Here is a 26748-nt window from a genome sequence, read left to right as displayed (position 1 = left end):
ACATTTGTAGCCCTGACATTGGCAGAGGATGTGCTGCATGATTGTTAGCTGACAACTGGCAGAACACTGATGCCAAAATCATGGCTGTTGTTACCCATCTTGTAGGGTTTGGATGTGCTAGGTGTGATACGACCTTTGTAGGCTGGCCTGCCAAGTACTTCCTCAAGGACATTCAATGATCTGTATGATGACATAAGCTGTTACAAGTACAGTAGATGTATTGTCTGATTTGCTTCTTGTGCCATTTCACACAATGCAGTTCCTAATGTAATTCTTTTCATTTGTCTTCACAGCTGCAAATATGACACCCATCCAGTTGCGGGAATTCCAAAGGCGGGCAATGCGGTACCAGCATATACTGAAGGTAGAGTCGGGGTACCGAAAAGGCCCGCAGATTCCGAAATGAACGGGCCTCCAGAGCCTGGAGGGCATTCCCACAGGGTGGCTCTTCTTTGCCCACCACAGCCACCACCACTACCACCCAGGTGGCACCACCAACAGCTATGCCCGTTGTGGCAACAACATCTGCAAGTGATCCAGGGCCCAGCACAGGACCACCTGCCGGGCTGCCCACAGACATTGACCCTACACTGCCTCACACTTCCTCAGCTGGCACACAGACCACCCCAGCTGCTGCTATTGACCCTTCTGCTTTTGTGGACAAGCAGAGTAAAATGGAATGTGTCCTTAGAAAAATGAGTCGCCTGCGGCAGGATGTTCGCCATATCAACCGGCGGGTGCGGTCCATTAAGCAGACCCTCCAGAGGGCCAACCTCTAAACATTTTGATGGACATGATTCCCTCCCCTCCCTCCTCTTTCCTTATTCTTATACTTTGTGGGTTTAGGAGGCTTAGTGTTAGGTTAGTATAGGCTGTTAGTTTAGTTAGTGTTACTGGGTGGGGGGTCGTGATTGTTTCTACTGTTTCTTTTTGAGTGTGTGGGTAGGTGGGTGGGGGCAATGTTGGGGTTCTTGTGTGTTTTGAAAAAAAAAAAAAATCTATAATAAAAAATTACAAATAAATATATATTTGCTTAGTCTAGGATAGTATGTGTTTAGGTTAGTATCTGTTGTCCTCCATGTGTCCCATCTCATAAGGGGGGGTGGAGGGTTGATGTTTAGAATGTTTCTTTACATGTGATAAGTAAGTTTAGCTTAGGTTAGTTAGGGACAGTTGTGGGTAATGAGTAGTTAGGGTAGATTAGGGTAGGTAAGGTGTTTCCCCGAGTTATCTCTTCTCTTTTTACAGTTTAATAAATATGTAGTAAACCCTTTACAGTACATGTGAAATGCTTGTAGATCAGGGCCTGGCATGAGTGTACATGATTTCTTTTGTATTACATTTGTGCTCTACGCTACAAACAAATCCCAAATTAGCTGTAACATTGGCAGCTACCACAAAGCTACCTTGCAAAGATTTGACCATTCATTGCAACCACCAATCACAGTTACTATGGATACCAATGTGTTTTTTTCAATAAGTATGTTTTCAATGTCACATACTGTGCTTCCAGATTTGGTATTGGGGACACTGTGTTATGTCTGACTGCAGTGTGATGTTCAAGGGAACCCTTATAAGGTGAGTGGTGGTATGAACTCTTGTAGTATCCTGATCATGACTCACATAGATCATTTGTGACACTGTTCAGCATGATTACTTATTTGGATGTAAACTCAGACACCTTCATTCATGCAGTTTGTTGACTGTTTGCTTAGATTTGTGGGCAATGTCATATGTGTTAGTAATGCATGGAGGCAACATTTTGCTGCCACTATTTAATGGCTTAGATATCCCTTGAGGAAGCATGATTCTGTCCAACACAGCATTATGGTGTATGGTTTCTCTTTTCATCAGATATTACCCTCTGGAAGGGCAGAGTATGGTGCAATCAAGGCCACTGTGCATAGTTAGCAGACTACATTATTTCAGGACAGTTGTATTGACAGGTTATGTAATTTGACAGGAGGCAAAATTCAGTGATCTACTGCACGGTTGATGTGTCACATTACACAGAGACAAAGTGGTTGTGGAAGTGCTATTTATTGAAAAGTGCTGTAGTGCTATATGTACATTGTCCATGTTTGTGTGTCCATTATAGTGACATCTTCCATTGTGATCCTACACAAGTGCTACAGAAAAATGCATTTGACATGCTGGGGTTATGTGTCAGACAGTGCAGAGGGACAGGATTTGCCAATGAATAAGTGAGAGGCAATCACTTGGCAGGCTGACAAGATATACAGTGGTTTGCAGAACAGTCATTGAGTACAGTTGTTGCAAGAGTGGTATGTTACAAAGCGCAGGACCTTGGTAATAGGTGGCCATGTAGCAGGGACTAGTGCTTCCGGGTACTTTTACCTGTGAAGGTGATCTGTTCCATGTCTTCTCCTGATGTGTGTGTTGCCTCCTCTGTCCTTCGTGGTGGTGGTGTCAGACATCCCGGTCGCTGTTACCTGTGAGAGTCTTAAGGGCAGTATTGCTGCAAGGAGGATCTGCTGTTTCTTAAGAATAGCAGCCACATCACGATGGTAGGCAGCCAGGTCGGCCCTGAGGGGTTCAATGTTGCGTTTGTGCACGTGTTGACAGGATTGCTGTTGTAGGTGTTGGGTCAACTTTATTACAGCTGTGCTGATTTCCTTCAGCCTTTTTTCTACTTCCTGTAGTTGTTCACCCTTGCATAGCTGCTGCTTGTCCTTCAGTTGACATCAACGCACCCCCTCTAGGCTGGCTGCCATAGTTTGCATCCCCACCTGCACCTCATTGGCCAGCTCCCGCTGTACTCCGACTACGGTTGTCTCAAAGCTGGTGCCTGTGTCATCTGAGTCCTCAGCTGTATTGGAGCTGGCAGGTCTTACAATTGGGGTTGTTGGTGGGTCCTCTGTGATGGCTGCTTGTTCTGTGCTCCTCCTTGTGACTGAAGGTGTGGTCTGGAGGGTTCCAAGGACATCTTGGAGGGTCTGGTGGCTGATGTTTGTCAGCTCTTCATCCATGTAATCAGGGTAGTCCTGGACAGGCATATCCGTAGGAGATCCATTGTCCTCTACAATGAAATAGGGTACAATTAGTGTATCTGTATTGTGGCATTTGTGATGTGACATGCCTGCCTTGTGATGATTTTCACATTGTGGTCTTGTTTCCTGTTCATTGCTCCAGTCTTTCAGATGGGCATTCTCCCAGGCCTATGCCCCACCTGCACATCACATGTATTGTGGTAAGTTTTTTGACTTGTCGGCATCATCTCCTCTAGGTGTTGGTTTAGGCCAAATAGTGAATTGCCACCTTCTTGTCCTACTCAACCCTCCGTCTACATCCATTCTAATGGTGAGACCTTTCACTGGCTGTGGGTGTTCCTATGGCACTAGCAGCACACTTAACAATCTGGACCTGCCCCAGTCTCTGATCTTTCACATCCACTTATATGTAGTTGAAATGTAGCGTATCCTATGCATAGCATTGTTATGGCACGATATGGATGTTAGCATTGGTAATATGTACAGCTGATGTTGGGGAATGTGTGGACATTGGATTGCTCTGATAGCCGTAGATGTGTCCTATTTCCTCCTCTGACTGTGCGGGTGTATTTCAGTGGCCAGTTATATGCATCCTCCCCCTCAATGCTGTTGTCTGAGCAGTATGACATTTGGGATGTTGCATTGTGACCCAGGCACAGGATGGACCCTGACATATGCTGCATGGTTGTGACCTTAGTGCTGTGTAGCTCCTAATGTTGATGACATTGGCTGATGTTTGTGGCAACTAGGGCATTCACAAATGACAGGACTGGAGCATTTGTCTTGTTTCAGGGGATTGTTAAAGTTGTCATCCTCAACCCACTAATTTAGGTGTGTATGATCCATGGGGACGTTACTACCATTGGCTACTTGAGCTGCACACACAGCGGAGGTAGTAGTGGCAAATGTTGTCACTGTTACATTCCAGTTGTCGGTATGGCTAGAGGTTGTTAATTGGGCCCTAGTTAATGTAGGGGTATAGTGGCTGATGTGTGACAGGATGTCAGTTTGACGTTGTGCCCTTCCCTCCTGGCGTGGTTTTACCTTTGCTACATCGTTGGCATGGCAGCATACCCCCATAGAATGGTTGTTGGTGTTGTGTTATGCCCCAGCTTCTCTCTGTACAGGCCATGCCCCCATGCCATACCCCTTTACCCATGCCACTCAATGTATATGATGACTTCCATGCATTTTGTAGTCGTTATCCCCCGGTTGTAGTTGACATTAGTGCATTTTAATTCCCCATGCGACTTACCCTGCATGTGTGTTGTCTCCTGGTAGTCTGCACTGTCCTGTCCTTGAATCCCTGTGACGATATCCTCAGGGATGACGGCTGTGACCATCTCCTCCATGTAGTCCAGGGGCTCCTGGTGTGCTGGACTCCCACCTCCAGTCTGCAGTGCTGCCTTCCTGTTCCTGGCCATCTTTTCCTTGGTCCTGCGCTGACTGTTCTGCATACTTCTCCCACACTGTTAATCTTGTCAACAATTTGTTGCCATATTGCCTCTCTCCTACTGATTGGCAACTTTGAGGTGACAAACAGTTGGTGCTGGTGTTCTGACACCTCTTTTACCAGGATTTCCTGCTCCTCTGCACTGAAGCAACACTTTCTTTTCTTCTTCTCCCTGTCCTGATTCTTGTGTGGGTCCTCCTGGCTAGTTCCTGGTCTGTTGTCAACTTCCTGGGGTCTGTACAGGCATTTGGGATCCATTTTGGCTCTCCTCTGCTGAAATGTCTGTGTTTGCGGGGAATTTTGACGCTATTGCGTCAAAAAATGCTGCATATCCGGTTTCGGTGTCGTAAATCGACCCACAGTCATTTCCGCCACGATAACGTCGTTTTCCTTTACGACGTGACGCTGCGATGTGCGTAAAAAAAAAATGCCCTTCACCTGTGGTTTGCGCCGCCGTGCTTCAAAGTATAAATTTGACACCCGCATGGCGCACCGAAATGGCGTTAGCCACCACTAATATTTTTGAAGCAAAACTGCTCCGGCGCAGTTTTACGTCAAAAAGTATAAATATGGCCCTAGGTTTTCAGTCACCAAAGTGATACTGGCACCTGTGTCCCTGCAGGCCTGAGCCTTAACACCATTTATTGAAACTGACTGCCTGTACTTCTCCATTGTAAGGGGACCAGCAGCCAGTGTGGCATGGCCAATGCCTCCAGGTATGACAGAAACTGTCTTGGGACTGACTACCCCACTTTCTATGATGCACCCAAAAGTGAACCAACTACACCCATATTTTGACTATTGCCAGCAGTCCCACCACTATTACCACTACTGCTAGGGGCACTAGAGTTTGATGTATTAGTGGTGGTAAGCTCAGGGGGTTTACCTGGACAGGACTTATCACCTGGCCTATGGCCTTTATTTTTACACAGATAGCACCAAGGTTTTTTAGTGTGGGTGTGTTGTGAAGAAGAGGAAGAAGATGTTTTATCCCCACCCCCTGAAGAGTGTTTAGGATGTGAAGAAGGATCTTTAGTTTTACCTTTATCCCCATGCTTATCCTGAGATTTCTCACCATCTTTCTTCTTGCAATCCTTGTCACCACCTGTATGAATTTTTCTGTTCACTCTTGTTCTGACCCATTTGCCTGCCTTCATTCTCAATTCTTGGGGACAGGTAAGATCTGAGTCTACCAAGTACTGATGCAACAAGTTAGACACACAATTGTTCAAAATATGCTCTCTCATGATTAGATTATACAGGCTTTCATAGTCAGTCACCTTACTGCCAGGTAACCAACCCTCCAAGGCCTTCACTGAACAGTCTACAAAGTCTGTCCAGTCTTGAGAGGACTCTTTTCTTGTATCTCTAAACTTTATCCTGTATTGTTCAGTGGTTAAGCCAAATCCACCCAAGAGTGCATCCTACAAAACTTTGTAATTATCAGCATCACTTTCTCTGACAGTAAGGAGCCTATCCCTACCCTCACCAGTGAAAGATGGCCACAAGATAGCAGCCCACTGCCTTTGAGGGACAAACTGTACCATACAAACCCTCTCAAGTTTAGCAACCCACTTAATAACATCCCCCTTCTTGTAAGGGGGGACTATCATATGCAGGTTTCTGAAATCTTGTTCTCTTACAGGATTGCTATCACAAACACTGCTGCTGCCACCGTGGGGAACAAACCCCAACCTCTGATTTCCCTCTCTACATCTAGAGATTCCCTGTCTAAGGCCAGCTGCTGCTGTCTTAGCTTCAGCCTGGCCTCTTCCAACCTCAGTTTTCTGAGTTCCCTTTCCATAATTTTATCATCAGGGTGGGAGGCTTGGGAATTCTGTCACACAGAAGAAATGAGGGAATTGGCAGAGTGTGACCTGTCCCTAACTGGATGGACTCTAGTAACCTGGCCTTTAGGAGTGAAAGGTGCCCTACTAGTGTGTGACCCCCCTCCCACTACCAGTGTCACTAGATGGCCTGTTAGCTAGCTGGCCCTTGGAAGAACCCTTCCCATCATCCTCAGGGGACTCCTCTGAGTCTGGCTGGGTACCCCCCTCCACTAACTCCTGATGCTGGGAAGGGCCAGACTGGTTCTGGTCACTTTGCAGGAGAAGGGTAAGGAGAAGATCTTTTGTAGGATTCTTACCAATACTTAAACCTCTTTCAATGCAGAGAACCCTCAAACTTTCAAAGTTTAGACTACCATAAGTTGCCTGGACAACTGTGGGTGTGAGTTCTACTGCAGACATGAAGGGGGTTAAGACAGAGAGAAAAAAGTTTAGAAACTTGTAGAGAAAACATAAAAACTTTAAAAAACTTTAAAAAACTTTTCTAAAACTTTTTAGAAAGTTTAAAGGCAGATAGTTAAACTGTTTGGGTTAATTGTGTATATTCTGAAGTATTTGGGATATGTTGCTACTATGAAAAGCACCAACGAAAAAGTGGTAAAGCAGTTACAAGTACTTATCCCACCGCTGCACCTCCAACGTAGGAGGCTGGCCTGGCTTATACCGGGTACCTGATGGTACTTACACCTTGTGCCAGGTCCAGTTATCCCTTATTAGTAAATTAGTAGTGTTCTAGCAGCTTAGGCTGATAGAGATAGCTATAGCACAGCAGCTTAGGCTGACCTAGGAGGCATGCAAAGCTCCTACTTTACCACTTATATCACATAGCACTATATCATAAGAAACACAATACTCAGAGTAACTAAAAATAAAGGTACTTTATTTTAGTGACAATATGCTAAAAGTATCTCAGAGGATATACTCCCTTAGGAGGTAAGTAAAATACACAAAATATACACACAAACCAAAATCAGGTAAGTAAACAGTTAGAAAAGTAGCGCAAACACTAGAATACAATAGGATGCAATAGGAGACAATAAACCTAGGGGAACACAATCTATATACTCCAAAAGAGGAATGCAAACCCCAAATGGACCTCAGGCCTAGTGTAGTGTGTAGAGGGTTGCTGGGAGTGTAAGAAAACATTAATGGTGTCCAAGATACCCCACCCCAAGACCCTGAAAAGTAGGAGTAAAGTTACCCTACTCCCCCAGAAAGACAGTAAAGTAGAGATAGGGGATTCTGCAAATGCAACAACTGACTGCAGGGCACTGAAGACGGATTCCTGGACCTGGAGACCTTTAAAGGAAGGGGACCAAGTCCAAGAGTCACGCAAGTGTCCAGGGGGGGCAGGAGCCTACTAAACCCCGGATGAAGTTGCAAAAGGGCTGCCTCTGGGTGGAAGAAGCTAAAGATTCTGCAACAACGGAAGGTTCCAGGAACTTATCCTTTAGTCAGAAGATGTCACACGGCGTGCTGGAGGATGCAGAGTTGTTTCAACGCAGAAAGACCACAAACAAGCCTTGCTAGCTGCAAGAGTCGTGGTGGGAGAAAGTGTGTGCTGCCTGGGCCCAGGAAGGACCAGGAGGTCGCCCCTTGGAGGAGGAGAAAGAGGGGACACTCAGCAGCACAGAGAGTCCATGCAGAAGCAGGCAGCACCTGCAGAAGCACTTGAACAGGCATTCAAGAAATCTGAGCACAGCAGTCATCTCAACACTACAAAGGAGGGTCCCACAAAGTCGGTGGTCAACTCAGCGAGTTGAGTAATGCAGGACAGAGTTCTGGGCACCTGGGCTATGCTGTGTACAAAGAATTCCTCCCAAAAGTGCACATAAGCCCTAGCAGCTGCAGATCATGCAGTACATAGGATTACTCTCTGGCGTGGGGGGGGGCAAGGACTTACTTCCACCAAATTTCGACGGAAGGACCACTGGACTGTCGGGGTCACATGGATCTAGCTCCTGTGTTCCAGGGACCATGCTCGTCAAGAAGAGAGGGGATCTAGAGGACCAGTGATGCAGAAGTTTGGTGCCTACGTTAGAAGGGGGAAGATTCAGTCGATCCACGGGAGATTTCTTCTTGGCTTCCAGTGCAGAGTGAAGGCAGACAGCCCTCAGAGCATGCACCACCAGGAAACAGTTGAGAAAGCCGGCAGGATTAGGCGCTACAATGTTTCTTGTAGTGATCGTGCTACTTTGTGCAGTTTTGTAGGCGTGCTGGAGCAGTCAGCGGTCAAACCTTAGCAGAAGTCAAAGAGGGAGATGCAGAGGAACTCTGGTGAGCTCTTGCATTCGTTATCTCAAGAGAAACCCACAGGGGAGAGCCTAAATAGCCCTCAGAGGAGGATTGGCCACCTAACCAGGTAAGCACCTATCAGGAGGGGTCTCTAACGTCACCTGCTGGCACTGGCCACTCAGAGGCCTCCATTGTGCCCTCACACCTCTGCATTCAAGATGACAGAGGTCTGGGACACACTGGAGGAGATCTGGGCACCACCCCTGGGGTGGTGATGGACAGGGGGAGTGGTCACTCCCCTTTCCTTTGTCCAGTTTCTCGCCAGAGCAGGGGTTGAGGGATCTCTGAACCGATGCAGGCTGGCTTATGCAAGGAGGGCACCATTTCCAGAGGCTGGGGGAGGCTACTCCTCCCCAGCCCTTAACAACTATTTCCAAAGGGAGAGGGTGTAACACCCTCTCTCAGAGGAAAGCCTTTGTTCTGCCTTCTTGGGACTGTGCTGCCCAGACCCCAGGAGGGCAGAAGCCTGTCTGCGGGTTGGCAGCAGCGGTAGCTGCAGTCAAAACCCCAGAGAGCTAGTTTGGCAGTACCCGGGGTTCATGCTGGAGCCCCGGGGATGCATGGGATTCGCACCCCAATACCAGATTTGGCCTGAGGGGACAATTCCGTGATCTTAGACATGTTACATGGCCATGTTCGGAGTTACCATTGTGAAGCTACATATAGGTATTGACCTATATGTAGTGCACACGTGTAATGGTGTCCCTGCACTCACAAAGTCTGGGGAAATTGCCCTGAACAATGTTGGGGCACCTTGGCTAGTGCCGGGGTCCCCTCACACTTAGTAACTTTGCCCCTAATCTTCACTAAGTGGGGGTTAGTCATTTAGGTGACTTATAAGTTACTTAAGTGCAGTGTAAAATGTCTGTGAAATAAAGTGGACGTTATTTCACTCAGGCTGCAGTGACAGTCCTGTGTAAGAATTGTCTGAGTTCCCAATGGGTGGCAAAAGAAATGCTGCAGCCCATAGGGATCTCCTGGAGCCTTAATACCCTGGGTACCTAGGTACCAGATACTAGGGAATTATAAGGGTGTTCCAGTGTGCCAATCAGAATTGGTGAAAATGGTCACTAGCCTGCAGTGACAATGTTAAAAGTAGAGAGAGCATAAGCACTGAGGTTCTGGTTAGCAGAGCCTCAGTGACACAGTTAGGCACCACACAGGGAACACATTCAGGCCACAAACTATGAGCACTAGGGTCCTGGCTAGCAGGATCCCAGTGAGACATATAAAACACACTGACAAATAGGGTTTCCACTATGAGCACTGGGGTCCTGGCTAGCAGGCTCCCAGTGAGACAGTAAAAACACCCTGACATATACTCACAAATAGGACAAAAATGGGATAACAAGGTAAAAAGAGGCTACCTTCCTACACGGCCGCAGACCGTATCATGATCCATGATACGGGCTGGTGGTGTTCTGCTGGTGGACGCTGCTGCTGGCAGCAGCGCCCCGTTCCGTCTCCTGCCAGAGGACTCCCTGCAAGAAGGTAAGTTGGGTGCTCCGACAGGGGAGGGGGTTGGGGGTTGTTGTGTGTGGGGGTGTATGTTTCTGTGTGCGTGCATGCAGGTGTGGGGCATGTGGAAGGCGTGTGTGCATAAATGGATGTGAGTGTGCATGTATGTTGTGTTGTGCGAAGGTGTGTGTGCTTGTATGTATGTCAGAGGGTGTGGATGTGTGTGTGCATGGATGTATGCTTACGATGGTGAATGTGGGTATGTGTGTGTGTATGCTTATGTATGTCTGTGTGTGTAGGTGTGGGTATGTTGGGGGGTCTGGAGAGGGAGGGTGGGGGAGGACTCTGGGTAGGGGGAGGAGGGTGGGGAAGACCCCTATCAGTGCAAGGGAAGGATTTCCCTGCCAGTGATAGTGCCTACCGCCATGGTTTTCATGGCGGTAAGAAAGCCACAGAAACTATGGTGGTGGGTGGGATCCTATGCCTGTGGGCGGCCTAGTGACAGCCGCTGGGTCAGAGACTATAGTCTCCAGCCCGGCGGTTGTTACCGCAGACCGGTCGGTGTGGTACATTGGCAGTTTGGCTTTTGCCAAACCGCCAATGTCATAATATGGTGGTATGTACCGCCAGCCTGTTGGCGGTATTACTGCCACTATATCACCTACCACCGGGGTCATAATGACCTCCTTAGTCTTTATTACATAAGTAACCAACCACACTAATATTGCATTTGTCTGTTCTATTTCAACCTGAGCAAAGCCACGTTCACTAAATACATATTTTCTTGCTTAGTTGCTTTTAGGTGCACAAGAGAAGAAGAGACATCACCCGCAGTACTGCCAAAGAGAAGGCCTGTACAGTGGTCTCAGTCCTCCAACTTCTTCTCCTTGTGCAGCTTATTGTCACTGCCACCTGAGAGATTTAAGATGGCCCCAAAGAAAGTTGACTTGAAGAAAGAGGTCAGTGAGAAGAAGCAGCTTTACACTATTGACGTGCCGACAGTAACCTTTTTTGTGAGACATGTGCCTGCCACATCAGCCTCTGTTAAGGAAACTTGGAGCAGCACTCCTGCATCAACAACAGCATCACCCTGATCTAAGCCCAAGACCATGTCTGTCAGTGAGACAGCCACTACAATCACTGAGATGATGACAAACAGTGTTGAATTGGATTTGAACCTTTGGCAAAGTAGTACCCAATTATTTCAGTAAACAGAGCAAAGTGAGCAGCAGCATTAGTAGATCCTTCTGAAGTTGGAGCAGAACAGGAGGTTGAGCTTCCTGCCAACCAGTAACCTCTTCTAGAATCAAAGGCTATGAGACCTCCAGCAAAAAAAGGAAGGGTACTACTCCACAATCTTCTCCAAGTACCATCTCTAATGACGATGATGATGGAGTGGACCCCGGAAGAGTCTGGGAGATGCCAGGAGAGGCAAGGGAAAAGAAAAGTTCCTGAAAGCCCTAGAAGAATGGAAGGGGATGATGAGGAGAATGACGATGACAGCCAGTCATTGTGGAAGCTGGCAAAGAGGAGTCCAACATTACTATTCAACCTGCTCTGAGGGATGTGGCACTGGTGCGCCTCCAGCTCCTATATCTGTAAAGCCCCAGCTGAGACCTGCACTAATCCCTACCTCAGTAGAAGTATGCACTGCAGAGAAGCAATCAACAAAACACAACACACCTACCTCAAGTTCTGCATTGGCAGTGGCCCACTAAAATATTTTTTATTCTTAGCAAACAGGAGTAAAACATTGCAATATGCTCCATTTGTCACATAAGTGCTCATCGGGGTAAGCCTGGTACATGTTATTGTACTAAAGACCAAACCGCACAAGTGAAAAAACATAATGCAATCCAGTGGGAGGAGCACCTTAAAGAAACTTGCTGAATGTGGTTGTGAAGGTGAGGAGAGCCAGAAAGCATCAGTCACAGCTGGTCCAGTCATGGTGGGAGGTGAGGAAGAAGAGGGTGATATCCTCACACAAAGCAGCCCTGTCACCAGCAGTGCACCAGAATCACCTACCTCAGTGACATCACAATGGCACAAGTAGACTCAGAGTCAGATGAAGATATCATGTAATATAGAAGCTGCCCCATGATGCACATTGAGTCTACCATCACTTACTTCTTGAAAGATGCCTGCATCAGTGGCCCCAGAAAAGAAGAAAATCCAGGTTACTCGTTTGACCTGACCCTTTTTTCAGGGTCATCCCCAAACCTTTCTGCCTTCCTCCTCCTATTTTGTCTGACCCTTTTTGTTGATGTTAGGACTCTGGGCACTTTACCACTGCTGATCAGTGCTAAAGTACATGTGCTCTCCCTTCTAAACTTAGTATGATTGGCTTACACCTGATTGGCACATTCAATTTACCTTTAAGTCATTGTACAGTGGTATCACTATACCCAGGGCCTGCTACCACAAGGCCTATGTGCACAGTCTACTGCCAGAGGGCCCTAGCAACTAGATTTACCTGCCAGTCCTAGGACTCTGAAGTAAGTACACTGGTTCTTCTTGTTCTTACCGTTAAAAGTTTATTTCTAGTTATAATGTACAGACAGAGATACATGCGCTCGCCAAACCGGCACAACTCCGCCCTTTTCCTATGAAAACATTCCACTCCCCCGTCACAGCCTGCCCCGACATTCCACTGCCCCTGATGTCATAGCATTCTTCTTTTACATTCAAACTAATACATCACTACACATCCCCTTCCCTTTAAAAAAACTCACAAAAAAAACAAAAAAAAAATTATAATATATATATATATAAATAAATATATATATTTTTATTTAATCACACACATTTTTTTCTAATACCTTAGGTTTTCTCAGAACCCTGCCGAAACAACTTTTCTTCACTTCACCACAAGCTACATTTTTATTCTGTTCACGCTCATTCACATTACATTCAAATTCTCCCATATTAATACGAGTCTGAGCACCTTCCTGACAGCTCCTAGCTTCCAAATCCCCAATAACTCTAGAATCTTTGTTACCATCAATATCACACTCCAACCACCAATATTTGTTATTATTACCTTCCAGCAAATCATACTGCACAAATTGTTGTTTGCAAGGATTAGCAATAGCAAAGCGACTCATGTGACATACACTGCCATCATCCAAAATAACAGTATTTCTCAACACTTTCTTAATTCTTATAGGCTCGCCAAACTTGCTCTCACCTTTAGCCACTTTCCTTACGGATTTCACTCTCACCCAATCTCACACATTCAAATGTACTTCCTTAGTGCCATATTTATTATTAAAATACTTCTTGTTCTTTTCTTGTGAACCCTTTATGCACTTTCTTACATGTTCCTTGCTCCAAAGTACCTGTCTGCTTCTTTGCATCCAGCCAGGGTTAATCTTCGAAAATTGAATTCTACCTCGCATTATATTAAATGGACTCTGACCTATTGTCTCATGAGGTATCACTCTATACGCCCATAACATTTTCCTTAATTCAGAATCTATATTACTTTTGTTTCCATGTTTTGCTATTTGAATGATGCCCTTGAAAATCCTATTTATACGTTCCACTACAGCATTCCCCCTGGGATGATACAAAACTGTAAACCTTTGTTCAATACCAGTCATTTTAGCAAAAGTTTTCATTTCCTCCGATTTAAATTGAACACCATTGTCCGTCAAAAAAATTCTAGGAAATCCTTCCCTCAAAAATATTTCCTCCAAAAAATTAATCACTGCCTTAGTATCAATTTTTTGTAACACAGAAAATTCAATCCACCTTGAAAACAAATCAACTAAAACCACAATAAACTTTGAAGTCCCATCATGCCATGTGATAGGACCCATAGGCCCTCATTCTGACCTTGGCGGGCGGCGGAGGCCGCCCGCCAAAGTCCCGCCGTCAGGTTACCGTTCCGCGGTCGAAAGACCGCGGCGGTAATTCTGACTTTCCCGCTGGGCTGGCGGGCGGTCTCCTTCAGACCGCCAGCCAGCCCAGCGGGAAAGAGGCTTCCACGATGAAGCCGGCTCGGAATCGAGCCGGCGGAGTGGAAGCTGTGCGACGGGTGCAGTTGCACCCGTCGCGTATTTCACTGTCTGCGCAGCAGACAGTGAAATACATGTAGGGGCCCTCTTACGGGGACCCCTGCAATGCCCATGCCAGTGGCATGGGCACTGCAGGGGCCCCCAGGGGCCCCGCGACCCCCCCTACCGCCATCCGGATCTCGGCGGTCCGACCGCCGGGATCTGGATGGCGGTAGGGGGGGTCAGAATCCCCGCGGCGGTGCAGCAAGCTGCGCCGCCGCGGAGGATTCAATGGGGCCGCGGTACACTGGCGGGACCCCGCCAGTGGTGCCGGTCCGACCGCGGCTTTACCGCCGCGGTCGGAATCCCCATTGGAGCACCGCCGGCTTGTCGGCGGTGCTCCCGCGGTCCTCCGCCCTGGCGGTCAAAGACCGCCAGGGTCAGAATGAGGGCCATAATGTCTAAAGCAACTTCTTCCCATCGTATATTAGGACAACTTGAAGAAGAAATCGGCGGGTTAAGTGTCTTTTGAGGTTTGTCACTATTCTCACACTCCATGCAGTCATGTACAAATCTCTCAATTTCTACATAAATTTTTGGCCACCAATAAAGTACTTTAATTCCTCTTTTGGTGCAAGATATTCCTGAATGACCTTCATGTCCAATAGCGATAAGTTTATTTCTAATACCACATGGAGGAATAATCTTCCCACCTCTACACACAAAATCACCTTCAATACTCAATTCATCTCTCACTTCCCAAAATGCTCTTATCATATCACTGTTTTTGACTTTCTTGTCATTATACCAGCCAAACATCACTTTGTTTTTAACTTCTTTCAACACTTCATCTTTCTCATACTCCATGATCCATTCTTCTTTTTGCAATGAGCTTAAAGTATTCTCATCAAACACACCAGCTACACACCAGTCCTTCCATGGATGTTGATCCAGCTCTCTTAAAGGTAAGGACATTCTACTTAAAAAATCTGCAGTAACATTTTTTACCCCAGGAACATACTGCACTTCATATAAGAAATCTTGTAGTCTCATAGATAGTCTAGCTATTCTCGCAGAAGCTCTACATAAACCTTCCGTAGTTAACAATTTAGTAAGAGGCTTATGGTCAGTCCGTATGATGCATTTTTGCCCCCAAACAAATTTCCGAAAGTGTTCTAATGCCCATACACATGCCAAAGTTTCTCTCTCTATCACAGAGTATTTTTCCTCTGTGGGAGACAAAGAAAGGGATGCAAATGCAACCACATATTCTTTGTCCACATTGTCATTCTGTGTTAATACACTACCAAGGCCCTTACCACTCGCATCCGTAGTGATAATAGAACAAGCTTTTGGATTGTACCCATGCAACATTGGAGCACTCACAATTGTATTCTTAATTTCCTGAAAAGCCTTCTGACAACTTACATTCCATTCAAATTTCACTTTGTTTTTTAGTAACAGTTTCGTTTGGTAGGTTTTATCTGAAAAATGTTCTACAAATTTCAAATAAAACTCGGCTAGGCCTAAAAAGGATCTCAAATCATCTTTACATGTGGGGCATGGGCCGTTCTTAATAGCTTCCACCAACTCTTTCTTAGGTCTTATGCCTTCATGATCAATCTCATGTCCTAGATACGTTACTTTTCTCTGTGCAAATCTACATTTACTGCTCTCTGCGGTCAAATCTTTTTCTTGTAAGATGTTCAAAACATTCCTCAATTCCTTATCATGATGTTTCTTGCTACTTCCCATAACTAAAATCTCATCCTGAAAGAATGTAACATTAGGCAAATGTCCAAATAACTGCGCCATCAACCTTTGAAAGACGGCAGCCGCCGATGCCAAACCAAATGGCATACTTTTGAAACGAAAACAACCCCGTGGTGTACAAAACGTTGTAAGATGTCTGCTATGATAATCCAACGTAACCTGGTGGTAAGCAGACGACAAGTCCAAAGTGGAAAACCATTTAGTATCTCTCGTGGCAGACAACATCTCATCAATACAAGGCAAAGGAAACTGATCTACTATGATATTATTGTTCAAACCTCTCAAATCCACACATAAACGCACTTTGCCATTAACTTTACGCGCAACAACCAAAGGTGAAACCCACTCAGAAGCTTCAACTGGTTCTATAATCTGCGAAATTTGTAACCTGTCCAACTCTTTTTTTACCTCATCCCTGACAATAAATGGAATATTCCATACCTTATGAATTTTTGGTTTGGCATCCTTTTTTAGTCTAATCTAATGTGTGAAGCTTTTCAGTTGAACTACTTGCCCATTGAACACTCCTGGAAACTCTTGTGTGACCCATTTTTTGTCTCTTCTTCATCACACATTACTAAGACTTGCTCTACACTGTTAGGATCTAGCACAATATGTAGTTTCTTTTGGTCTTTCCAGCCTAATACCGACGGACCATCTGTAGCCACATATAATTTACATACTGCTTGTCTTTGCTTAAATTTGAATACCAGCAATCTAAAACTAATAATATCTATACTATCACCAGTGTAACTTTCAGGAGAAATGTCAGAGGTTTCTAAATGTTCCCCTAAACTATGTACAAAATGCTTTTGCCATGTGCTTTCTGAAACAATAGTATATGGGGAAGCAGAGTCTGCTGCCACTTGCAGCATAAGTCCCCCAAATGATACCCAACACAAGGGTTTGTTTGATGTTTGTCCTGAAATGTTCAACACCACAGTTTTTTGACCCCTCAGTTTATAATTCACGTCTTCATCACTGTCATCAGAACAGTCTTCCACCACTTCCTTAATGCAGGCCACTTTACTATTCAATTTCTTCATTTGTTTCTTCCTGCACACCCTAGCAAAATGGCCTACAATTCCACATTCCAAACATTTAGCATTTTTTGCTGGACACCCATAAAATTTTGCAGAATGATAGGAACTCCCACAACGGAAACACTCATTTCTGGATCGATCAGGCATGTTAGATTTTTGATTCTTTGCAAAAGTATTATTTTTCTCTTTTTTTAAAGTCATTATCCCGCTTATCCATGGACCATTTGTTGTGCTTCTGATCATTAACTTTGACAATGACTTCTTCAGAGCTCTTATCCTGTGCCAAAGTAATTTTCGCACATCTTTCAGATAACTCTGCTTTTTTCACTAACGCAATAATATCCTTTAGACTGGATTCGCATTCAATCCACAACCTCTCTTGAATAGATTTGTTTTTAGTATACATTACAATCTGGTACCGTACCAGTTCATCATGTAGACCAGCAAACCTACAAGAGCTAGCTAAATGTTTTAAAGCAGAAACGTAGCTCTCTTTGTCCTCGTGATTCTCTTGTTTCCTGTGGAAAAATGCGTGACGAGTAACCGCAATGCAAACAGCAGGAGAAAAATGATAATTTAAGTCCAAAATAGCACTCTGAAACACATCTTCATCGCCTCTATCGTGTTATTGTAGTTGATTGTAAATACGAAGACCTTCAGGACCTAAACAGTGCATTAAGATCCTTTTTTTTCTTTCAGCAGAGATTAAACCGTTGCAATCTTCTAAATTTGCGATGTAATTCAAAAAATATTCCTTCCACTCCTTCCATTGTACAGCTGGTTCTCCAGGAGACACTAAAAATTCCTTGTGTGTGCTCAACTGCAAAGAAAGAGACGTCCCTGTGGCAGAAGAATCTCCACTCGAAGACATAGGGGATAATTACAACCCTGGTGGACGGTGTTAAAGGTGTGGCAATACCGCAAACAGGCTGGTGGAGAAAAAAAGGGAATTATGATCCTGGCGGAAACCGCCAACAAAGACAGCCACTTTAACACACCGCCGGCACGGCGGTACAGACAAGCAGCGCGGCAGACACCGCCAACAGACAGCCGGAAGCCAATGTACCGCCCATAGTATTACAACCTACCAATCTGCCACCTTTTCCGGGGGGGATTCACCGTGAATAAAAACACGGCGGAAACAGTTACTGCAATGGGAAAACGCTCACATCAACACATCCCACGAGGAACGAGGACTCCATGGAGCCCGAATTACACATTCTACCGGCCCTTGTATTCCTACTCATCTACGAAGACCAATGCCAGCGCAGGCGAAGACAATGGTGAGTACTGGCCCTACGACATAGGGGAGGGGGGAGGCAAAAGTTAGGGGGACAAACACGAAACACCCCCACTCCCACCCTAGCTTATTACAACACACACACCAATGCATGTACAAAAATCACAGTAACAACCCACAATCCCCCCGGAAGAACGCAAAAACAAAACGAAATCAGTTCAAAGATTGTAATGTATCAATACACATGTTTAAAAAATATACAGATATATTATAAAATCAGCCAGAAATATATACATTACGAGAAGTAGTGCAGATATGCACATATCAATGTCCGTGCACCACTAGTCCAAAAATGCATGGGCGAGGCCCACAGTAGATACCTGTCCACATTCGGAGAGAACACTGCCGGGGCATCAGATAGAAATACTACAGGCACCTCAGGGGGAAGGGAAGTGGGTGTACCTCAGCCGGATGACTGCAAAGCCAGATCCACGACGGGGCTCCATGCCCATTGATGTATCCTGGGGAGTGCAAAGCTACAGTCTCTCAAGTCTCTACAGTGGGTGGGTTGCCCACTGTACCATCCTGGGAAGTTCAAAGCCACAGTCTCTCAAGTCTCTACAGTGGGTGGGTTGCCCACTGTACCATCCTGGGGAGTGCAATGCCACAGTCTCTCAATTCTCTACAGTGGGTGGTTTGCCCACTGGACCATCCTGGGGTGTGCAGAGCCACAGTCTCTCAAGTCTCTACAGTGGGTGGTTTGCCCACTGGACCATCCTGGGGCGTGCAAAGCCACAGTCTCTCAAGTCTCCACAGTGGGTGGTTTGCCCACTGGACCATCCTGGGGAGTGCAAAGCCACAGTTTCGCAAGTAGATGACAGCCTCCACTGGCTCTGGAGGGGGACTGGTGCCCAGACTGGATTAGTCTCCCCGTGAAAGTCCCTGTCCAGTCACTGTCCAAGCTGCACATGGGATAACGATGCTTGATGTGGCGGTCTTTTCATTCTTCCCCAGTGCATGCCCTGTTCAGCGGTGCTTTGCCATGGCGGTTCTGGACTGTTCAGCGGTGCTTTGCCATGGCGGTCTCGGGACTGTTCAGCGGTGCTTTCCATGGCGGTTCTGGACTGTTCAGCGGTGCTTTGCCATGGCGGTCTCAGGACTGTTCAGCGGTGCTTTGGCATGGCGGTTCTGGACTGTTCAGCGGTGCTTTGCCATGGCGGTCTCTGGACTGTTCAGCGGTGCTTTGCCATGGCGGTCTCTGGACTGTTCAGCGGTGCTTTGCCATGGCGGTTCTGGACTGTTCAGTAGTGCTTTGCCATGGCGGTCTCTGGACTGTTCAGCTGTGCTTTGCCATGGCTGTTCTGGACTGTTCAGCAGTGCTTTGCCATGGCGGTCTCTGGACTGTTCAGCGGTGCTTTGCCATGGCGGTCTCAGGACTGTTCAGCGGTGCTTTGCCATGGCGGTTCTGGAACGGGCATTGGTGTGTGGCATGATGTTCCCTGGACAGGGCATTGGTGTGTGGCATGACGTTCCCTGGACTGGGCATTGGTGTTTGGCATGACGTTCCCTGGACTGGGCATTGGTGTGTGGCATGACGTTCCCTCATAGCCCAGCGGGGCTGTGGCAGCTGGGGCCCGCCTGGGCACTGACTCTGGCGGTGGGGGTGGTCTCCTGACCAGTGACGATACCTGGGCCCTCCTGGGCACTGACTCCGGCGGTGGTCTCCTGACCAGTGACGATACCTGGGCCCTCCTGGGCACTGACTCCGGCGGTGGCGGTGGTCTCCTGACCAGTGACGAGACTTGGGCCCTCCTGGGCAATGACTCTGGTGGTGGTCTCCTGACCAGTGACGATACTTGGGCCCTCCTGGGCAATGACTCTGGCGGTGGTCTCCGGACCAGTGATGACGGTGCTGGCGGTGGCGTCTCGACCGCCGGGAAAAATGCCGCCCTTCTCCGCCGTGATGCTCACAACAGGCTGTGCAGACTTCCTCTGGCCCTTCCCCACCTTTGGAGGAGTCACAGCTGACTCAGCAATCCCCTTGGGACCCCTGTGAGTTGTTTTGCCTCCAGGAGTCCTCACAGGGTCCCGTCGGCCACTTTCCAATTTCAGAGCCATTACAGGGGGTGGGCTGCCAGTGCCTTGGCTCCGGGTCATACTGCCTGCCCTGATGGCCAGTGCACTCCACACACCTTGAACAGGCACCACTGTATTTGAGGCTTTTTGGCTGAGGCGCTACGACGGGACTGATGAATTGGAGGAGGTGGTGGGGGCAAAAAGGTCAACTTTACAGAGGGACAGTTTCTGATGAACACTGGGATGGGTAGTTGGAGGAGGCCTGGGAGTGGAGGAAGAGGAGGTGGTTGTAGGAGGTGTCATTTTGGTGTTTTGGGTGCAGGTGCAAGTACTGGAGGCTGTTGTGAGGTGGATGGATGTTGGGTGTGTGGGTGCTCGGGTTTGTGTACTTTTGGAGGGGGCGTCACAGACACCCTGGGAGAGGACACAGGGGACGTGTAAATGGTAGTGGAGGTGGTGAGTGCAGGTGAGCGGGTGTGGTGCTGGGTGTTCTGTTTGCGAGTCCTGGTACCTGTAGATGTAGTGCATGCAGGTGAGAGTGTAGACGACACTGGAAGGAAGGAGGGAGAAGAGGAGGAGGGGGACTCAGTGGAGGCAGTGGATGTTGCTGTGTCTGTATGTGGGTGATGCTTGCGTGAGTGCCTGTGGATTGTGTGGTGCCTATGTTTGCTTGAGCTTCCCTTGTGTGTTGTCTTGTGTGCATGCTGGTCTGTAGGTATGCTTGGGATGGGCTGGGGTACAGGGGATTGGGTCTGGGTGGAGGAGGTTGGAGGGGGGAGGCTTGACACAGGGACAATGGCTGCCGTCAGTGCTGAGGCCAGAGATTGCAGGGTTCGCTGAAGGGCAGCCTGACCAGAATGAATGCCCTCCAGGAATGCATTACCGTGTTGCAGCTCTCTTTCTACACCCTGGATGGCATTCACAATGGTAGACTGCCCAACAGTGAGTGACCTGAGGAGGTCAATGGCCTCCTCACTGAGGGCAGCAGGGGTGACTGGGGCAGGGCCTGAGGTGCCTGGGGCGAAGGTGATGCCCACCCTCCTGGGTGAGCGGGCACGGGGCGAACGCTGAGGGGCTGCTGGGAGAGCGGTGCTGGTAGGGGAGGTGGCAGCTGTACCTGTAGAAGTGGGGCGCACAGATGGTGCCACCACCACAAGGGAGCTCCCATCGGCGGACGAGTCTGTGTCGCTGGTTGGTGATCCGGTGGCCGACGTGAAGCTCCCCTCGCCCTCCGTCCCACTGGTGCATTCTGAGTCCATGGTGTGGCCCTCCAGGGCCATGTGGGATGCAGCTCCCTCGTGCTCCTGTGCCACTGTACCTCTGCCTGATGATGCTGATGCACAAAAGAACAGGGAGAGCAGAAAAAGGGGGGGGACGACAGAAGAAAGACAGGTTGAGTGCATGGCTTACCGCTACCGTTGGCGGACAAGACAGACACAGCAGCCCCCTGCACTACGCCATGCTCCTGGCCTCTGCAGATGTAATTCCTGGGATCTGGCCTACATGGCTATGGTGGACATCTGCACACATGGATGCCACAGGGGCATATATACCTGTACTTGGCACTTTACTGCGGTGGTGTAGAGTGCCACATGGGCTGCATTACAGAGGGGCCTAGTCTACATATTTCTGGCTGGCCTAGGTACACCCACAGATCTCCTCCCCCACCTAGACCCCTCCACTGCGCGCAAAGTCCACAGAATGAGGTTGTACTCACCCCTTTGTGTCTGCTGTGATGCCCTCAAGCGCCCCTCCAACTATGGGTAGGCCACCGCAAGGATCCGGAACATCAGGGGGGTCATGGTGCGACGGACACCCCTCCCACGTTGGGAGGCCATCCCCAGCTGAGCCTCTGCTGTCTTTTTGCTGCAGCGGCAAGTGTCCTCCTATCTTTTCCGGCAGTGGGTGCCCCATCTCTGGTGGGCCCCCAGGGTCCGGACGTCCTTGGCGATGGCACGCCAAATGTCCCTCTTCTGGTGGGTTCTGACCTACATGACATGTACAAGGGAAGATGAAAAGTCATTACCAACTGCACCGTCGATGTGAGTGTCTCCCCTCCCTACTCTAGCCATGTGGCCCATTCATTCACATGCATTAATGTTCCCTGAACTCTGCCCCCTTCCCTCTTACAACCAGCCCTCTCCACCCAGGCCTAGCTCATACAACGTGCTCCCTGTGTACTAACCTGTTGATCTGGAGGACCGTAGAGTAGCGTGTACTGGGGGAGGACCCCGTCTACCAGTTTCTCCAACTCCTGAGCAGTGAAGGCAGGGGTCCTTTCCCCAGACGCAGCAGCCATTGTCTCTTCCAGACCGTGGTCACAGCAGCACTTGCAGTGTAGGTCCTCTCCTGTCGAAGGTCAGGTATCTAGTGATTGAACAGATAGAAAATGGCGGTGACATCCGCAGCGGTGCGTACCATCACCGCTGGCACACCTGTTCATTGGCTCCTGGGACCCATAGGGTCCTATGTCAACCAATGCAGCATTGCACCGCGGTCTACGACCGCCTACCGCGACGGTGTGCAACGCCAACGCAGTTACCCCACAATCCCATTGTCCCAGTTTAGAGGTCATGCAGCCGCCATTTCAGGGGCCCACATGGCTTCATTTACTTCTGCGTCACACATAGCTAGGCCTACACTCAACACACATACAGGAAGGGTTTTGTGTTTGGTGTCGTCTTCTGTGTAATAGTGGGTACATAACTGGAAAAAAGTTTACTTGATCGTCGCTGTTGTCCTTCATAGGCGCCGTCAGCTGGGACATTTGAGAAGATGGCGGAATCCTCCATTGTACCGACCGCTGGTGGACCTTGTTTGCAATGGAGGAACGGCATGTAATCGTCACCTACAGGTTTGACAGTGCCACAATCCAGGAACTATGTACCCAGTTGGAGCCAGACCTGATGTCACCAATCCGCCATCCCACTGGAATCCCCCCTGACGTGCAGGTGCTGTCAGTGCTCCATTTCCTTGCTAGTGGGTCTTTTCAGACAACAGTGGCCATGGCATCAGAGATGTCCCAGCCTATGTTTTCCAATGTCTTGTCCAGAGTGTTGTCTGCCCTGCTGAAACACGTAAGGAGATACATCATTTTCCCTGAGGTGGAAGATTTGGAAACAGTTAAAGGTGACTTCTATGCCCTTGGACATATCCCCAACGTCATAGGGGCCATTGATGGGACCCATGTAGCTCTGCCCCCCCCACAGGAGTGAACAGGTGTACAGGAACAGGAAGAGTTATCATTCCATGAATGTACAGATGGTCTGTTTGGCAGACCAGTACATCTCCCAGGTTAATGCTATGTTCCATGGCTCAGTGCATGACGCTTACATCCTGCGGAATAGCAGCATCCCTGATATGATGGGTCAACTCCAGAGGCACCATGTGTGGCTATTAGGGGACTCTGGTTACCCCAACCTGTCCTGGCTATTGACCCCAGTGAGGAATCCCAGGACCAGGGCAGAGGAACGGTACAATGAGGCCCATGGGCGGACTAGGAGGGTGATCGAACGCACCTTCTGCCTCCTTAAGGCCAGGTTCAGGTGCCTCCATATGACAGGTGGTTCCCTATTCTACTCACCGAAGAAGGTGTGCCAGATCATCATCGCCTGCTCGATGCTTCACAATCTTGCTTTGCGATGCCAGGTGCCTTTTGTGCAGGAGGATGGTCCAGATGACGGTGTTGTGGCAGCTGTGGAGCCTGTGGACAGTGATGAGGAGGAAGCTGAGGAAGAAGACAGCTGAGAGAGTGGAGTTTAAATTTTACCTATTTTTAGATGTGAAATGCTTATATTTAACAATGCTGCATTAATAATATTATTCTTATAAATGTATTTTAAACGTGAAGAATTATTGTACGCATATACAAAATATTAATAAGAAGAAATGATTACTTGTATTTGGATTAATTGAATATGTTAACACGTATGAAGATTGCATTTATTAGAATCCATAAGCCTTAAGTTAGCGTGAGCCGAAGAACTGGCTATGTAGCTCTCAATTCAATTCAAAGAAGCTTTATTGCGGCTACAAGAGCCAAAAAAGCGCGAGCAGTAATAAATACAAATAAATACACATAATAAAATTACAGGTAAATATAATGATAAAAGGGAGTAAAAGATAAGATGAAATGGAAAAAGTGAAATAAAAATGGAATAAAAATGGAATAAAATGAAATAAAATGAAATGCGCTGTGCAGGATGTTGGGACAGTCTTATTTGGAGTCTTTGTCCAGAAGAGTTTTCCCTCTGACAAGCCAACTAGCTCCGAGGAATTTGGCGATGGCGATCACTAGCGTTGGCCTGGTGTCTGATCTGAGGATTCGCAGGGCTAGCGCAGAGCAGCGTACTCCCAGTAGTCTGCATGTAGCTCTCATATTAAAGCATATTTTCTGTCTCTCCAGTGTGCTGACTTGCAAAAGGCCATGACCCAGCATTTGTTCTCTTCTACGTTTTTGCAACAATGCTAGTTTTTCCCATTCGCAGGCTAGCTGTTTTATTATTATAAAGTTATACGCTTTGCAACAAATATGGAAACTTTCAAGGACATTGAACCACGGAAAAGAGAACTTTTGACCCGAAGAGTGTGCCAGAAAATGAAGTAATCCCGGATGTGCCACCTACGAAAAACGTCAATTATGAAGACCAATCAATATATTATAATTTATCTCGAGATGACAAATGCATTACTTAATGTATAATTTGATAGGTTACAGATAGTGGGGTAAAGTGACTATCCAATAGAATTTTGGGGGAAAGTATTGCCAAAAGGGGATAAAAACTTATGACACAGGAGACTCGGGAGACCTAGGTAGGGAATGATATTGATTGCATCCAGAAACTCTGTCGCTCTGTTTGGTGATTTGAGACTTAATAAACCATCCTCACCCTTAGTTGCCCCATCTCACTTTCCTCCTTATGAGGGAAGTGCCCCCTGCCTTAGACTAGATATATTGATGGCGATCTAACTGATGTCCTGAAGATGAAGACTGATCCTGTATGCTGACCTATCCCGAGGAGGGTAATTATGACTGTTGCTATTGAAATTCGTCTATTTGCCTTTCCTTTCTAGGTACCATCTGCTGTATTTTTGATTAGTGGCCTTGGTTAGATGTTTTCCAAATTGATGTTCTAAATTGTTTTGCATGAAGCCCAACATGCTAATGCTAATTAGCGGTTAGATAAGATATTGTCTTTGACTGACAAACGCACATGACTGACGTTGTGCCATGCTGAACTGAGATGTATACTCTGCTCTATGTACTCTGATTTGTGTATATCATATGTTAGTGTCTTAATGATTGTCGTCTTCGCATTGTCAAAATCTTACCACAGTTGCCATATCGTGACTATGCTCCTTTGCTTCTTGGTATTGAGATTAATACATTTGCTATTAGATTGTAATCAATAGGGAATAAAATTCACAAAACTTCTAACAAGGTGTGGTTATTCATGACTGAAAGGTCATGGTTGTGCCAAAAGTTTTAACAAATGTCTAAAGTGAAATAAATTGTGGTGATATACGTTGATAACATTATTGATATATTGCTTGACATACTGATCAGTTACCTCGTTTTACGGTGTCTCACCACTGGCTCAAAAGATTCATTGGCCTAAAACGAGTCCTAATGTGTATAAATTGTCATTGAAGGACACGTTATCAGTTCTGGTAGCAGAGCGACGGTTTGGCCCTTGGGGGCCCTAAGACGAAAATTCATTGTTTAATTTGTTTTTCTGTAATAATGCAATTTGGAGGAATGATGGGCTGCTAAGCTCGCCATGGCTTTCCTGGGATCTCGGAGTCTGCCTAAATGAGTTGGGAATGTTCTCAGCGCTATAGTATGTGTGGTTAGGGTTTTTGCGCTTGCCTAAAGCTTATGCAATTTACAGGTGTTTGTGGAAATCTGTGAGAATTGGGCCAAATTAAGTGTTGTGTAGCAGAAGTAGGCGTACTCCATAGTATGAGAGTAGGGAAGTCGACGTACTTCATGTGAATGTAGCGCTTGTAGGTCAAAATTATCCACGTGGTTGGTTGTCGTGTGTCGAGGTCTAAGACTCCGGAGTATGATGATAAATGTGGTTCATGTTGAAATCTGTGCAGTTTAGTAGGTCAATCGGGCGTGGTTGACAAGTCGAGTTTGAGTCATAACGCATGAATGAAACCTTCGATGGAGATTTGACAAATTCTAAAGTGCACTAGAAGGAGTCATTGACAAGTCGAGAGTAGAATTTGCGGGTCGAATTCTGCTTGCGTATGCGGGAACTGAGAAGGAGAGAGTAGCGGCCAAGGCTTCAAGTGAAATCTCTGTAAAGTTCTGAAGCGAATGTGTTACCTTCCTGTAGTAAACTGGCAGATTTGTGTTGTCTTTTAAGGTGCTCGCAATAATTTTGCATTAGTCTGTGTGAATTGTAAGGGTCAGTGAGGAGCGGACAAGCCGCAAGACTTTGTCAGCTGCTGTGTGTGTGTGAGTGTGACGTCAGTGGTGCCGCACTGAGATAGGTCAGATGTCGAGAGGGGTCGCGCACGGATTGGTTGCCGTCTGTGAGAGGCAA

The sequence above is a fragment of the Pleurodeles waltl genome, chromosome 11 (genome assembly GCF_031143425.1).
Source record: "Pleurodeles waltl isolate 20211129_DDA chromosome 11, aPleWal1.hap1.20221129, whole genome shotgun sequence".
Classification (NCBI taxonomy): domain Eukaryota; kingdom Metazoa; phylum Chordata; class Amphibia; order Caudata; family Salamandridae; genus Pleurodeles; species Pleurodeles waltl.
The sequence above is the reverse complement of the archived record's forward strand: the minus strand, read 5'-3'. Positions refer to the sequence as shown.